The sequence below is a fragment of the Melopsittacus undulatus genome, chromosome 4 (assembly GCF_012275295.1).
Source record: "Melopsittacus undulatus isolate bMelUnd1 chromosome 4, bMelUnd1.mat.Z, whole genome shotgun sequence".
Lineage (NCBI taxonomy): Eukaryota > Metazoa > Chordata > Aves > Psittaciformes > Psittaculidae > Melopsittacus > Melopsittacus undulatus.
In genome coordinates, this window is record NC_047530.1 from 66,435,961 (window position 1) to 66,448,722 (window position 12,762).

The 12,762-nt window shown below is 36.8% G+C and overlaps 1 protein-coding gene across 2 annotated transcripts in view; it reads right to left on the minus strand.

Annotated features, from left to right (window-relative positions):
- CTNNA3 (catenin alpha 3) overlaps positions 1-12,762 on the minus strand; it is a 467,065-nt gene that overhangs the window by 332,992 nt on the left and 121,311 nt on the right. The window lies entirely within an intron of this gene.

Below are 12,762 nucleotides of genomic sequence, written 5' to 3' on the forward strand. Positions count from 1 at the left end.
ACACCAAAATAACATCTGTACAAGAAAGTAAATGATTGCTTCAATTAAAAAGTGATCAAAATTTTCAGTATAAGGTGTTGTACAAACTATTCACAAGACATCTGAGAGCTACCACTAACATCAAGAAATATACACACAATTTTCAGAATTATCTCACAAAAATCAGACATTTTTGCAACACACAGCAAAAAACAAAATAAAAACATACCTGCCTCAGAATTTGTGTACCAGTGTGCTTCACTGACAGCCACTCAATCTCTTCCCTTCTCTCTCATGGCATTTTTTATCTCTTCCTGTTATTTGCAATCCTCAGGTTGGACAAGGGAACAGAAATTGTGCAAAAACCACAATGTGAATGATAAATCAAAACAAAACTGTAAGGGCAACATCACTGAGTAGAAACATAAAGCCTACATTCCAGTATTCCAGAACTGCAATAAATTCTCAAAATTCTTTTATTAGCAATACAGATACTCAAAGATGGTTAAAATAAACAAATTACATGATCCTGGGTAGTGCCAAATAAAAGCAGCTATATTTAGTTCCCAACTGGTCTAGCAGAAGTAATCTGTTGAGCAGATGAGACAGAACAGTACAACTCATGTTCCCTCGACTGATCCTCCTCTGCTGAGGGAAAGATTATTTGTCCCAGAGTTTTGCATGTGTGTCAGGGGCCTGGGCTTCCTGAAAGCAAATCTCACCAGTAAAGGCATATAATATAATAACGGGTTTACTTCGTCAGATCAAAGGTACAGTTAGGCTTGATAACCTGTCCCAAACAGCAGTCAAAAGATGAAACCCAAAGAACTAAAGAGTGTGGCAAGCACATAGCATTATTTCCACAGAATTCCCCCAAGGTCCCCAACAATTTGTAGGTCAGGGACTTACTGAGTCAAATGTGGTGCCTTAATAGTCACTCTTTGAATGTGTGCATGAATTCTGTGAAACCACATAAATCTGTTACATTCACAAGTCCTGCAGAAAGTAAATTTACATTGACAGGAAAACTGTCTCTCTTCATTGTTCTAGTACAAATAAAAGATGGAGGAGAGTAATAATAACACTTCTCACTTCCATTTCTGAAACAGAAATATCACAGAATGGTCTGGGTTGGAGGAGACCTTAAGATCACCTCATTCCAAAGCCCCTGCCAAATGCAGGGACACCTTCCACTAGACTAGGTTTCTCAAAGCCCCATCCAGCCTGGCCTTGAAGATTTCCAGGATGGGGCATCCACAGCTTCCCTGAGCAACCTGTTCTAGTGTCTCAACACCCTCACAGTAAAGAACTTCTTCCTAGTATCTTATTTAAATCTACCCTCTTTCAGTTAAAAGCCATTCCCCCTTGTCCTGTTACTGCAGATTACCTCTGTAATGATAATCTAACCTAAATCTACCTTCCTCCAGTTTAAAGTCATTCCCTCTTGTCCTATCACTGCATACACTTGTAAAACATCCCTCTCCAGATTTCAAGCAGTCCCCTTTTATGTACTGGAAGGCTGCTATAAGGTCTCCCTGGAGCCTTCTTTTCTCCAGGCTGAACAACCCTAAGTCTCTTGGCCTGTCTTCATAGTTGAGCTGCTCCAGCCCTCTGATCAGCTTTGGGGCCTTCCTCTGAACTCAACCCAACAGGTCCACATCATTCTTATGTTGGGCAGTGTGGCTGGAGCACTTGCTGCTGAAGACCAAGGCAAAAAAATCATTGAACACTTCAGCTTTCTCCATATCCTGGGTAACCAAGTCCCTCACTTCTTTCTGGAGAGGGCCCACATTTTCCTTAGTCTTCCTTTTATCACTGACATACCTAGGCAAGCATTTCCTGTTGCTGTCCCTTGCTGGATTTACTTTTGTCTGGCTTCAGCTTTCCTAACCTGATCCCTGGCTACTACACAGGCCTCCTGGCATTTTTGCCTAACTTCCTCTTTGTTGGGATGCATCACTCCAGAGCTTGGAAGAGCTGACCCTTTAATATTACCCAGCTTTCTTGGGCATCTCTTGCCTCCAGGGCATTATCCCATGGTACTCTACCAAGCATATATATAAAGAAGACAAAGTCTGCTCTTCCGAAGTCCAGGGTAGCAAACTTGCTGCACACCCTCCTCACTGCCTTACCACCATTTCATGATCACCGCAGCCAAGCCTGACCTCAAGCTTCACATTCTCCAGACACTTGTTATTGGTGAGAAAAAGGTTCAGCATAGTAACTCTGCTTATTGGCTCCTCTATCGGTTGCAGAAGAAAGTTATCATCCATGCATTCCAGGAAGTTCCCAGATTGCTTATGTCCTGCTGTGTTGTCCCCTCAACAGATATTGGGGTGATAGAAGTTTCCCATGAGGACCAGGGCTTGCAAAATATGGTTATCACATATTTAACACCAGACTGTCAATTTCCAAATAGCTTGAATAACATCCATCCAGTCCTCTAACGTACAGATATTAGCTGAAACCCTGTACATTTACTTACCAGATTACCCTTAGAGGCGGGCCAAGATCAATCTTACCAGAAAGTAGAATATTATTTCGGCTTTTTCAAGTTCATCACAATGGTAAACAAAAAATAAGTCCATTTCCTACAAGTATTGCAAAATACTTTTCCTCATAGAAAGACACACATGAAACTCTTACTAGATACAAGTTCTATTGTATGGTCCATATTTAAAAGCAGATGTTCATTAAATTCCTCAAAAAAAAAATCTAAGATTTAAGTGAATTAATAGTTCTACTATAAAGTAACAAGGCCAAATACCATTTTCCTGCTCTACTTAATTATAAAATCTGATTAATTTTAATTAAAAAGTTTCAAAATGAATCAATGTGAACATCAACAGAGTTCAAGATTAATGGTATTTTAATGAACACCTAAGGAATTAATATTTTGCCACTAGAATCTTGCCAAGAATTTTTATGCAAGATGAAGTGCAGCATGTACAACTATGAAAATTTTACATGGCATGGAGCTTATATTCTCCTTTATCACATCAATTTTGTACGTAAATAACCCATTCTTAAAAATGTCTATATGGTTAAGTACAAAGTAGCACTCGCTGCGTAATAGCAAATTGGAATAGCAAACCATGGAATTTATTATACCTGATCCTGTTACATTAAAGCTGTAATGTACTCATAACAGTGGACACTTCAAAGTGTCACCACTGTAGTCAGGAAGATAATAGTATAAACATGAGCATTAATGTTGTATTAGTATGGAATTTCTTTGGATTAACATTGATGTTTGATCATTACTTATTAATTACATTAGGTCAACTGACATAAACAGGATGCACGTTACTGTAATAAACACTAAAGGAATTTAAAATGTTCAGTTATATAAGAATACGGGTTTTTTCAACTTACATAGAATACCTTCCACTTTGTATTCCATAACAAAGAGACTTTCAAGGTAGATGCAACTCAGCAATAGGTCTATCTAATCAAATTATAAAGTGAACACACCACTGAAACATAGTAAAATAATTTAAACATGGTATAAACATGTATATAAACATGGTATATACTAATTCTGTGCTGCTTAGACAACAAAACCTCATCATCTAGGGATGAGAATACTCAAAAAAATGATGGTTCCCTCCAGCACTGTGCACTTCATTTCAGCAGTTTTATACAAGAGTGCATCATAAATGAGGCATGGAGAGCCTAATCCTGAACCATTCATATTGAATACTGGTTTTAGTAATTTATTCTTTCAAAAGAAATAATCTGATTTATTTTGCTAGTAATAAGGATGCACCCCCCCTTTTACATCTTGCTGTTGGTAACTTCATTTTGAAGAACCTCTAAACTCACATGGCTAGCCTAGAGTTCACTATCCAAAACCCTTATTCACATTTGCAAGAAAAGAAAAAATACAGCTATCAATGGTATATCTGAATGTGCAAATGAGATTAATGACAATCTGGTTTTCTTGTTTTCTGCTGTAGCATTATCTCGATAATTCATCTTACTTCTACTTACACTTCTGCAACTTGCCTCCTTCTCCAAGTTCAGACTTGGAGGAGGTGGGGAAGTGTAAATGCCTTTCAGGTACCCACCTCCAGAGGTGAATAGGTTTGCTGCCTACCAACCACATGCTCAATCTTGTCTGACTTAATTGCCCACTTCACCACTAGACCTTGCAAATATAAACTCATAAATACCCTAATGTTGTAGCATACTAATAAACATATTTTTTTTTTCATTCTACTACTACACACGGTGGTGTTGGGTTTCGGTGGGGTTTTTATGCTGGTTTTTTTATTATTTTTTTTTGTGGGTTTTTTTTTTTTGTTTTGGGGATTCTTCTTTTTTATCTGTTTGCATCCTAAGCCTTAAATACAAATGATTATTGGATGTCGGTATAAGCTGTCCTAATTACACTTTTATCATGTGATTGCAACACTGACTTTAAAAGTGAAACTATAAGGGGTGAAAAGGGGTGAACATGATGTCCTCCCTCAAAGCAAAATCAACTTTACTACCAGAGACGTTTCTCTAGCTTCTTCAAAAACTTTCAGTCTTTGGGGAACACAGTATCTACATTGACCTGTATCCATGCTTAAATATTTTTGCTATTAGAACAATTTTCCTTATGCCTAACTTAACTGCTACTTGTAGCTTTTGAGGTTCTACACCCATATATATGCTTGGAAAAATGCCATACTGACTGAAAGTTTCACAATGTTTCAAGAGAAGAAAGTGAGATATTTTCCAGTATTGGAGCTTTCAGAAAGACAGGTGTACTGCTCGTGAAGATCAACAGTACATAGGGGTTTTAATCTTTCTTTAAAAAAATATACTTAAATAGCAATGGATCTGATTAACCTGACTGGGAATCAGCATTAATGATTACATTTCTATTTCCATTTTTCTGATGTTATAATTTGTAAGATTTGTAAAATAAGATTTGTAATGCTATCTAATGTCTGGTGTAAATATAGTCATTTCTACGCCTCTTTTTTCCTGAAGCTTTCCTTAATATCTTTATTTTTTTAATAATTCTTTGAGTCTACAAAGAATTTCATTGAAGGCAACTGGATCCCAAACAGGGATAAAGATCTGTCCCTGTTCTGCACTGCAGGATCAATCTCACAGTTTAAATTTAAAATGACAACTCAAATGTAAATTGTTTATGGCCTTTCCTACCATATTCACAAGCTTTGGCACTTGTTCATATTTTGGTTCCCTACCTGCATGCATTTTGCCTCAAGATTTTTAATTTCTTCTGCAAAAGTATTAAGAAACACACTGAATTTAAGAACTGATTTCAGATAAATTATATTCTAAGACGCTTTCATGTAAAATAGAGGTACCTTACTAAAACTCAAAATTATTCTTAGAAAAAAGAATAAATTGAGCTTCCAGAAGTAAGAATTAATGGCCTATTGTAAGACTGTGTGTTTTTCTTCTAAAAAATTGGAAGAAGGAGGAAATTTATGCAAGGGCCATGCCGACACAAAAAAAAATATGTTACTGAAATAAAACACATTGCTAGCAAAAACAACATTACTTCAATGCAAAGAAAATTCTATGTTAATTCTGAGAGAGGATGCAAAGAGGATATAAACAACATAGATAAAACTAAGTTACAATACAGAAACAAAATAAAATATTCTCAAAAATTACAGGGATCCAGATAGAAGATATTTAACACTGTTTTTTTAAAGGACATACAGGCTAATGAGGCACTAATTAAAGCAGGAGATGAGGATCAAATTTAAGTCTGGACTGAATACAAAGAGGCAGAAAACCTGATAATGAAAAAGTCTTCTGTCTTCCTCACAAATGAAAAACATTTTGTTTCCATTTTCTCTGGTACTAAATATCTTCTGTATGTCTGAGTAATCAGGAAGACAGTATCCAAATGTAAATGACTAAGAGGGATAAAAAAGCTGGCCTAGATAGTATCCAAATGTAAATCACTAAGAGCAATAAAAAAGCTGGCCTTATACACAGGAACTAAAAGGTGTGAATAACCACAGAGAAAAAGAAGACCCACATATGCAAACATTTAAATCTTAATTCTCTAACTGCTGTGGGAGGCAAATAACTCCACATTAGAGGCTAAATCAGGTGCTTTTATGTTAAAAATAACTTTTTGCTAATGACTTTTAAGAGAACTTTAGGGAAACCAAGAGAAGCAGAAAAGTAAATCAAAGACAGAATTATTAATAAATAAATACATGATAATATAGGTAAGAATATCAAAATATTGCTCACATGAAAATTAATTCAATTACATGGGGCAATGAGGATATACAATGCTGCCTATAAAAAGCAGAGGTCTGCTATGCTTTAGCATCATATTTTTCCAGTAACAACACAGTTTTCAAGACTCTCAGTTAAAAAGGTAACCTTGGAAAATAATGTAAAAACTAAGCAGGGATTATTAAAAGGAGTCTTTAACGTATATATTGTAGCATCAACAGATCTTCTAAGTTGAAATAGTATGAGTTCCTTTACAAGTTGTCTATTCTGTCTATCACTTAATAAATTGTTTATAAGTTGTTTACACTGTCTGACTGAAGAGATAAATAAGGAAACCAGCAATTAAGAATGAAGGTGAAATGTGCTAACTAACAATAAGAACCCTTTAGATCCTTACAGTTATTTCTCACACAAAGCAAGTAACTCCATTAAAGTTGACCAACAGTGAATCAGCATTACACTGCAAACATGATCTCCTATGCCACAAACTTTATGAAATAAATGCAACTAGGAAAAAGATTGATTCTATCTATATGGGAGAAGGGGTAGATATGTAAAATAGAGAAAACAACAAAAAAAATATGTAAAAGAAAGACCAAAATGATTCAACTATGAAGGACTTGAAAAAGTATGAAGGGCTTGAAAAAAAAGGTTTGATCACACATTACAGTGACAGATTAAGATAAGCAAGTAAGCAGGAATTAATGAAAATGTGAAGGCACAAATTAAGCTGCTTGTTCATATTGATTAGCCCCAAATCAGATTTAATCCTCTGGGAACAGGAGTGAACACAACATCAAGATTCAAGAAGTTGTCTACCTCATCCACCACAGCAGTAAAAATAGGTGACTAAGATGTTATGTCAGAAGGATAGTCAAACAATATATACACATTAAGACAATTCTACCAGAATGGATGTTATCTTTTGAGCTTGAATACTTCATTCGGTTTGGACATCTCAAGGTAGATCCATTATTTTTCTATTGATTAAATGGGCTTTTACTTTGCAGCAGTAACTCTCTAAAGAATTAGTTTTAAGAAATGCATTCTTCACCTTTAGTACAGGCACATCAAAAACTGTAAATACTCCCCAAATTCTTATAAAAATAAGAGCTTTGCAATCAGTTATACTTGACTTAAGGATAATGAATCAGGTTTTGTGGGCTGCAGGACATTATAAATCTTTTCTGATATTTTTTGAGGTAGAGGGAAAAGGGGAATTGTTGAAGGAAAAGATAATAGATTACATTTGCCTGTGTGTAATAAGGCTTCCTACAAGGAGAAATGGCATACTCTGAATAATTACATGCAGTTTGAGGGCAAAAGAGACAAAGAGAGTCTAGTTCTTTTTGGAAATTTCATCTGCCAGAAAATACTGATTAAAAATGCATAAGGATAACAGGATGAATTCACACTTATTTTTCAACATTCTTTTCATTTTACTGATTTTGCGTAGTTTAAACAGTAGGTCAAACAGCAATTTCTTCCTTTTCCTCTGCAGAAACTCTTCCATTTTGCCTCATGAGTGTCCATAGCAAAACAAAATTGTAGCCAAACTTCACAGAATGTCAAAACATCAAAACCACAGCACAATTACAACAAAAAAAAAAGATATAACCAGAACTGTATATTAACAAACATATAGAGTATGTTTTTCAAAGAATGTTTATAAGACACTACAATATACATGGGTGTCATGCAATACAGACAATAATGAAAAGCACAGCATAATGCATACCATGCTTCTTAAACAATATGACTCCCTCTGTCCCTCATCCCTCCCTAGTTTTTACCAGATGCTACACAACTGTGTTTTTGTATCCACAGAGCTGATCTTAATTCCTTGATAGAAGATAATATCCTGGCTCCATTAAAATCAGTTGAAGTTCATCCATTGGCTTTAGAGCATTTGACCTTTTAAAGTAGTGGGATGTTTGCACTTCTACTGATGATAGTCAAGAGTTGGCAATGGAGATAAGAATGTCTTTTATTGTAGCAATATTTGACATAGGCAATAGCCGCAACACACAAGCTAATCTCATAACTAAATACTCACTTGCAGCTTTCTGAGGCATTTTCTGTAACAGACTATTTGATGAGAGGGTAACTCCTTTCTTCTCACAATGAAACCATATATTGATTTAACAAATTTTATGTGTCACTGAGAAATGGCTATCAGGAACCTCCTTGACCAGAACCTCCTTCACTTTCACCGTATTAAAAAGAAGAATCAAAAATCCACCAAAATCATAGTTTGCCTTACTGCAACATAACTCTGAAAAAGTGAAAAACCTGAGCCACTGGGTAGAAGAAACTAAAAAATCAAAGTGTTAGCCAAACAATCTCTCTTGTGCTCATCACATACCCCTCCTTCCCTACAAGCTTGTTCTCAGGCTAAGAATTCTCAGTGGGGGTTTTTTGAGATGCAGTAACTTTATAAAACTTCCTCAGGCTCCACAGAAATACTGCCTTCTTTCTCTGAAGTCTCCTCCAACAGCTACCAGTCCCTAGCTTAGGGAAGCACAGAAATTCCCCTCAGCTGAACAGGCTCAGCTGTTCTCAAAGTGCATTCTCCTTTCTGAAAAAGCTCCGCCTGAACAAAGGCTACAGGGGCAAACAAGGAAAATAAGCAACTTTTCTTCCTGCCTCTGAGCCAAAATATAACATACAATAACATTCAGTAAAGAGTGAAAAATCAAATAACAAAATCATACTATCAATCACATCATTCCAGAATATCAAAAGTCGCATATCACAACTCACAGGTCAAAAGCATCACAATAACTTAAATTTTTCTTCTTTGTAGTTTTAGGAACTTCAGGCCACTTTCTAGGTTGCCTTATGTGTTACTTCAGTACAAACTAACAAGATAGTGAGAATTCATTAGCAACTAGTCAAGTGTAAACAGCCCATCAATCACTTTAATTTCCTTACTGTCAGCAATTCTACTTTCAACTCTAGAAAAAAAAAATTGTGGTTTAAACTGTGATATATCTCACATAAAATAGTGACATTGGATAATATGGTTTTTAGACTCTTAGGCTTATTGTGAAAAAGTCAGTTCAACACATAATGAAGTCATTCTTTCACTAACCACCGAACCCAATTATAAGGGAAAAAAACTTGCTTCAGCTAGATCAGATAAACAGACTGCAATCCATTCCAGAATAAATACACCAGTTTGCACTTGAAGCACCTGTAAAAATTCTGGAAGAACTGCAAAGCTGCTTCATGCCTTATATTTACACGATTTCTGTGCAATGAAAAGCAGTTACATATTCTGGGTTGTTCTTATATTCCAGTCAGTTACTATATCCCAGTCAACCAGTTACTGTAAAAGGACATTTCAGCTGATGACAGGAATCAGGTTAAAAGAATTACTATTAAAAGTAATGGTAGCTTAAGAGAGTAATGTTTAATATTAAATACTATTTATTAGGTTATTAAATATTATTTATTAGATATGAACACTAGGAAATTACTGTGGATTTCTGCCATACAACCAAATTCTAGGAAGATTTTTCTGTTGTTAGTTGGTTGCTTTTTTACAGTGCATGTCAACTTTCTTCAGAGAAACATGTTTATATGAGAAAATGGCTCACACATTACATTACACAAATGCAATTTTCTGGCTAAAGATTTAATTTTGTACAGCAAAATTCCAATCTTCTATCTCTTGTATTTGAGTCCTAGACTATGAAAAGATTATAGGATATAAAATTGTTAGGTAGATTCTAAAATTCTATAGTTAGTTAAATCTTTCTAATTTATTTATAAATTTAATGGGGGGGGGGGAGAATCCTGAAGATATGATAAACTGAATTACTGTTCAATGTACTACATTCATGCAAACAGCTCATGAAGAAATAGACTCTTAATATGCTATCATGGTTTAAGTCCAGTCAGTAACTCAGAACCATGTAGCCGCTCACTTATTCCCCCCTTTCATCCCCCTGCTTCCAGAAGGATGGGGAGGAGAATTGAAATAATGTAACTCCCATGGGTCAAGATAAGAACAGTCCAGTAAGTAAGGTATAACAAAAACCACTACTACTACCACCAATAATAATAATGATAAGGGAAATAACAAAGGAAGAGAATACAACTGCTCACCACCTGCTGACCGATAGCCAGCCCGAACCCGGCAGTGATCTCATCCTTCTGGGTAACTGCCCCCAGTTTATATACTGGGCATGACATGTTGTGGTATGGAATACCTCTTTGATCAGTTTGGATCAGGTGTCCTGTATCTGCTTCCTCCTGGCTTCCCCTCCTCCTTGGCAGAGCATGAGACTCAGAAAGTCCTTGGTCAGAGTAAACACTACTGAGCAGCAACTAAAAACATCGGTGTTATCAGTGTTGTTCCCAGGCTGAAAGTGAAAAACACAGCACTGCACCAGCTACTGAGACAGAGAAAACTGACTGCTATTGCTGAACCCAGGACATACGCATACAACTATTTATAGCTTCTTTAGACTATATCCAGCCTTCCTCAGATACTGAAGGCAAAACTGTAGAAAGGACAGATAACCTGGAAGTCTAACAGCCCCACCGGATTTCAGTCCAGCACTAGTAACTGCATACAAAAAGCATTCACTGTTACAATCCTACACTAATCTGGGGAACGGGGGGAAATTGTGGTAAGAAAATAAACAATGAAGACTGGGAATATTACTTGAATAAAGAGGCAAGCCAATAATCAGTGGTGCTAGAAGAACCCTTGTGGACACTTTCTCCATTCTGACCACTCTGAAACAGCACAAATGTTCCTATTGCTGCCAAAACAGATATTTGTCTAAGCAGTAGTCTTTAACTGTGTCCATAAATAAATCTCTATTGTCTCCCACAGTAACTTCTTCCAGTGTTTACTTATTTAGATGGTTGATTTTTTTAATCTTAACAATGCACAGATTTCACCTTTTGCCAATTACATTTGTCTTTCTCTTAACAGATACGGAGAATGACTTAACAACATACACCTTATGAAAACCTCTTCCATATTAGTGATCACTTGTGCCTGTCATTTCAGCATGCAGATTTCATTCCAATTCTCCAAATTACTGAAAAAAAAATAAAAAAGGAGGGGATGTGTGCTTTTATTGGTCTATAAAATAATTCAAACTCTTACCACAATAGCATCATTCAAACCCTCAATAAGTCCATTCTTCATTCCCTCAGCCACCTTATTAATGAAAACATGTAATACACATGGGCACAGGCCAGTCTTTGCAGAATCACACTTTACTAAACTATCTCAAGTTGCCCCACAATAGTATAAATAACAATTCACTAGGAAAGTTATTTTTCAGTGAACTTAATTCTAAGTTCAGTTAACTTAATACTAAGTTAACTATGCTTCTCAAGTTCGCTTATGAACTGTCCTCCTCTCAGTGTGACAAACTGTGCACAAAGTTAAATTATAGAATCACAGAATGGTTAGGGTTGGAAGGGACCTTTAAGATCATCTGGTTCCAACCCCTCTGCCACATGCAGAGACACCTTCCACTAGACCAGACTGCTTAAAGCCCCACCCAACCTGGTATTAAACACTTCCCAGGATGGGGCATCCACAGCTTCTCTGGGCAATCTGTTCCGGTGCCTCATCACCACTTTCACAGTAAAGAACTTCTTGATATCTAATTTAAATCTACCCTCTTCCAGTTTAAAGCCATTCCCCCTTGTCCTATCACTACATGTCCTGGTAAAAGATCCTTCTCTAGCTTTCTCGTAGGTTCCCTTTAGGCAATGGAAGGCTGCTATAAGGTCTCCCTAGAGCCTTCTCTTCTCCAGGCTAAGCCCAACTCTCTCTGCCTGTCTTAGGAGAGGTACTCCAACTCTCTGATCATCTTTGTGGTCCTCCTCTGAACTTGCTTGAGCAGGTCCACATCCCTTTTTTGTTGCAGTGCCCAGAGTTGAACGCAGTACTTCTTGTGGAGCTTCATAAGAGTGGAGCAGAGGAACAGAATCATCTTGACCTGCTGACCATGCTTCTTTTGATGCAGCCCAGCATCCCAGGTTGCAAGCCCAAACTGACAAGTTTATGTTGAGCTTCTTGTCAACCAACATCCTCAAGCCCTCCTCCTCAGGGCTGCTCTCAATCCATTCTCTACCCAGCCTACATCTGTGCTTGGGATTGCCTGACCCTGGGTCAGGACCTTGCACTGGCCTTGTTGAACTTCACAAGGTTTAAGCTGGTGCACCTCTCAGGCTTGTCAAAGTCCTTCTGGATGGTACTCCTTCCCTCAAGCATGTTAACCATACCACATAGCTTGGTGTCATCAGTAAACTTGCTGAGAGTGCATCCAATCCCACATTTACTACTGGAACAGGAAATTACTATTTCATCCTTACTACTGTGGATTTAAATTCACACCTTTAGTATCAGGTTTCTTACTTTTTCATAGTATTTTTGACCAAATTACTTCCAGCACAGATTTCCAGCACTCTTCTTCACTATTAAAAGTCACAAGTTACTTCTCTCTTTTAACAGAGAAAAAAGGGCTTTGATGCTATACAAAAACTTGTTGGAGTGTGCTTTGCCTTTTGTAACAGAATGTTTGT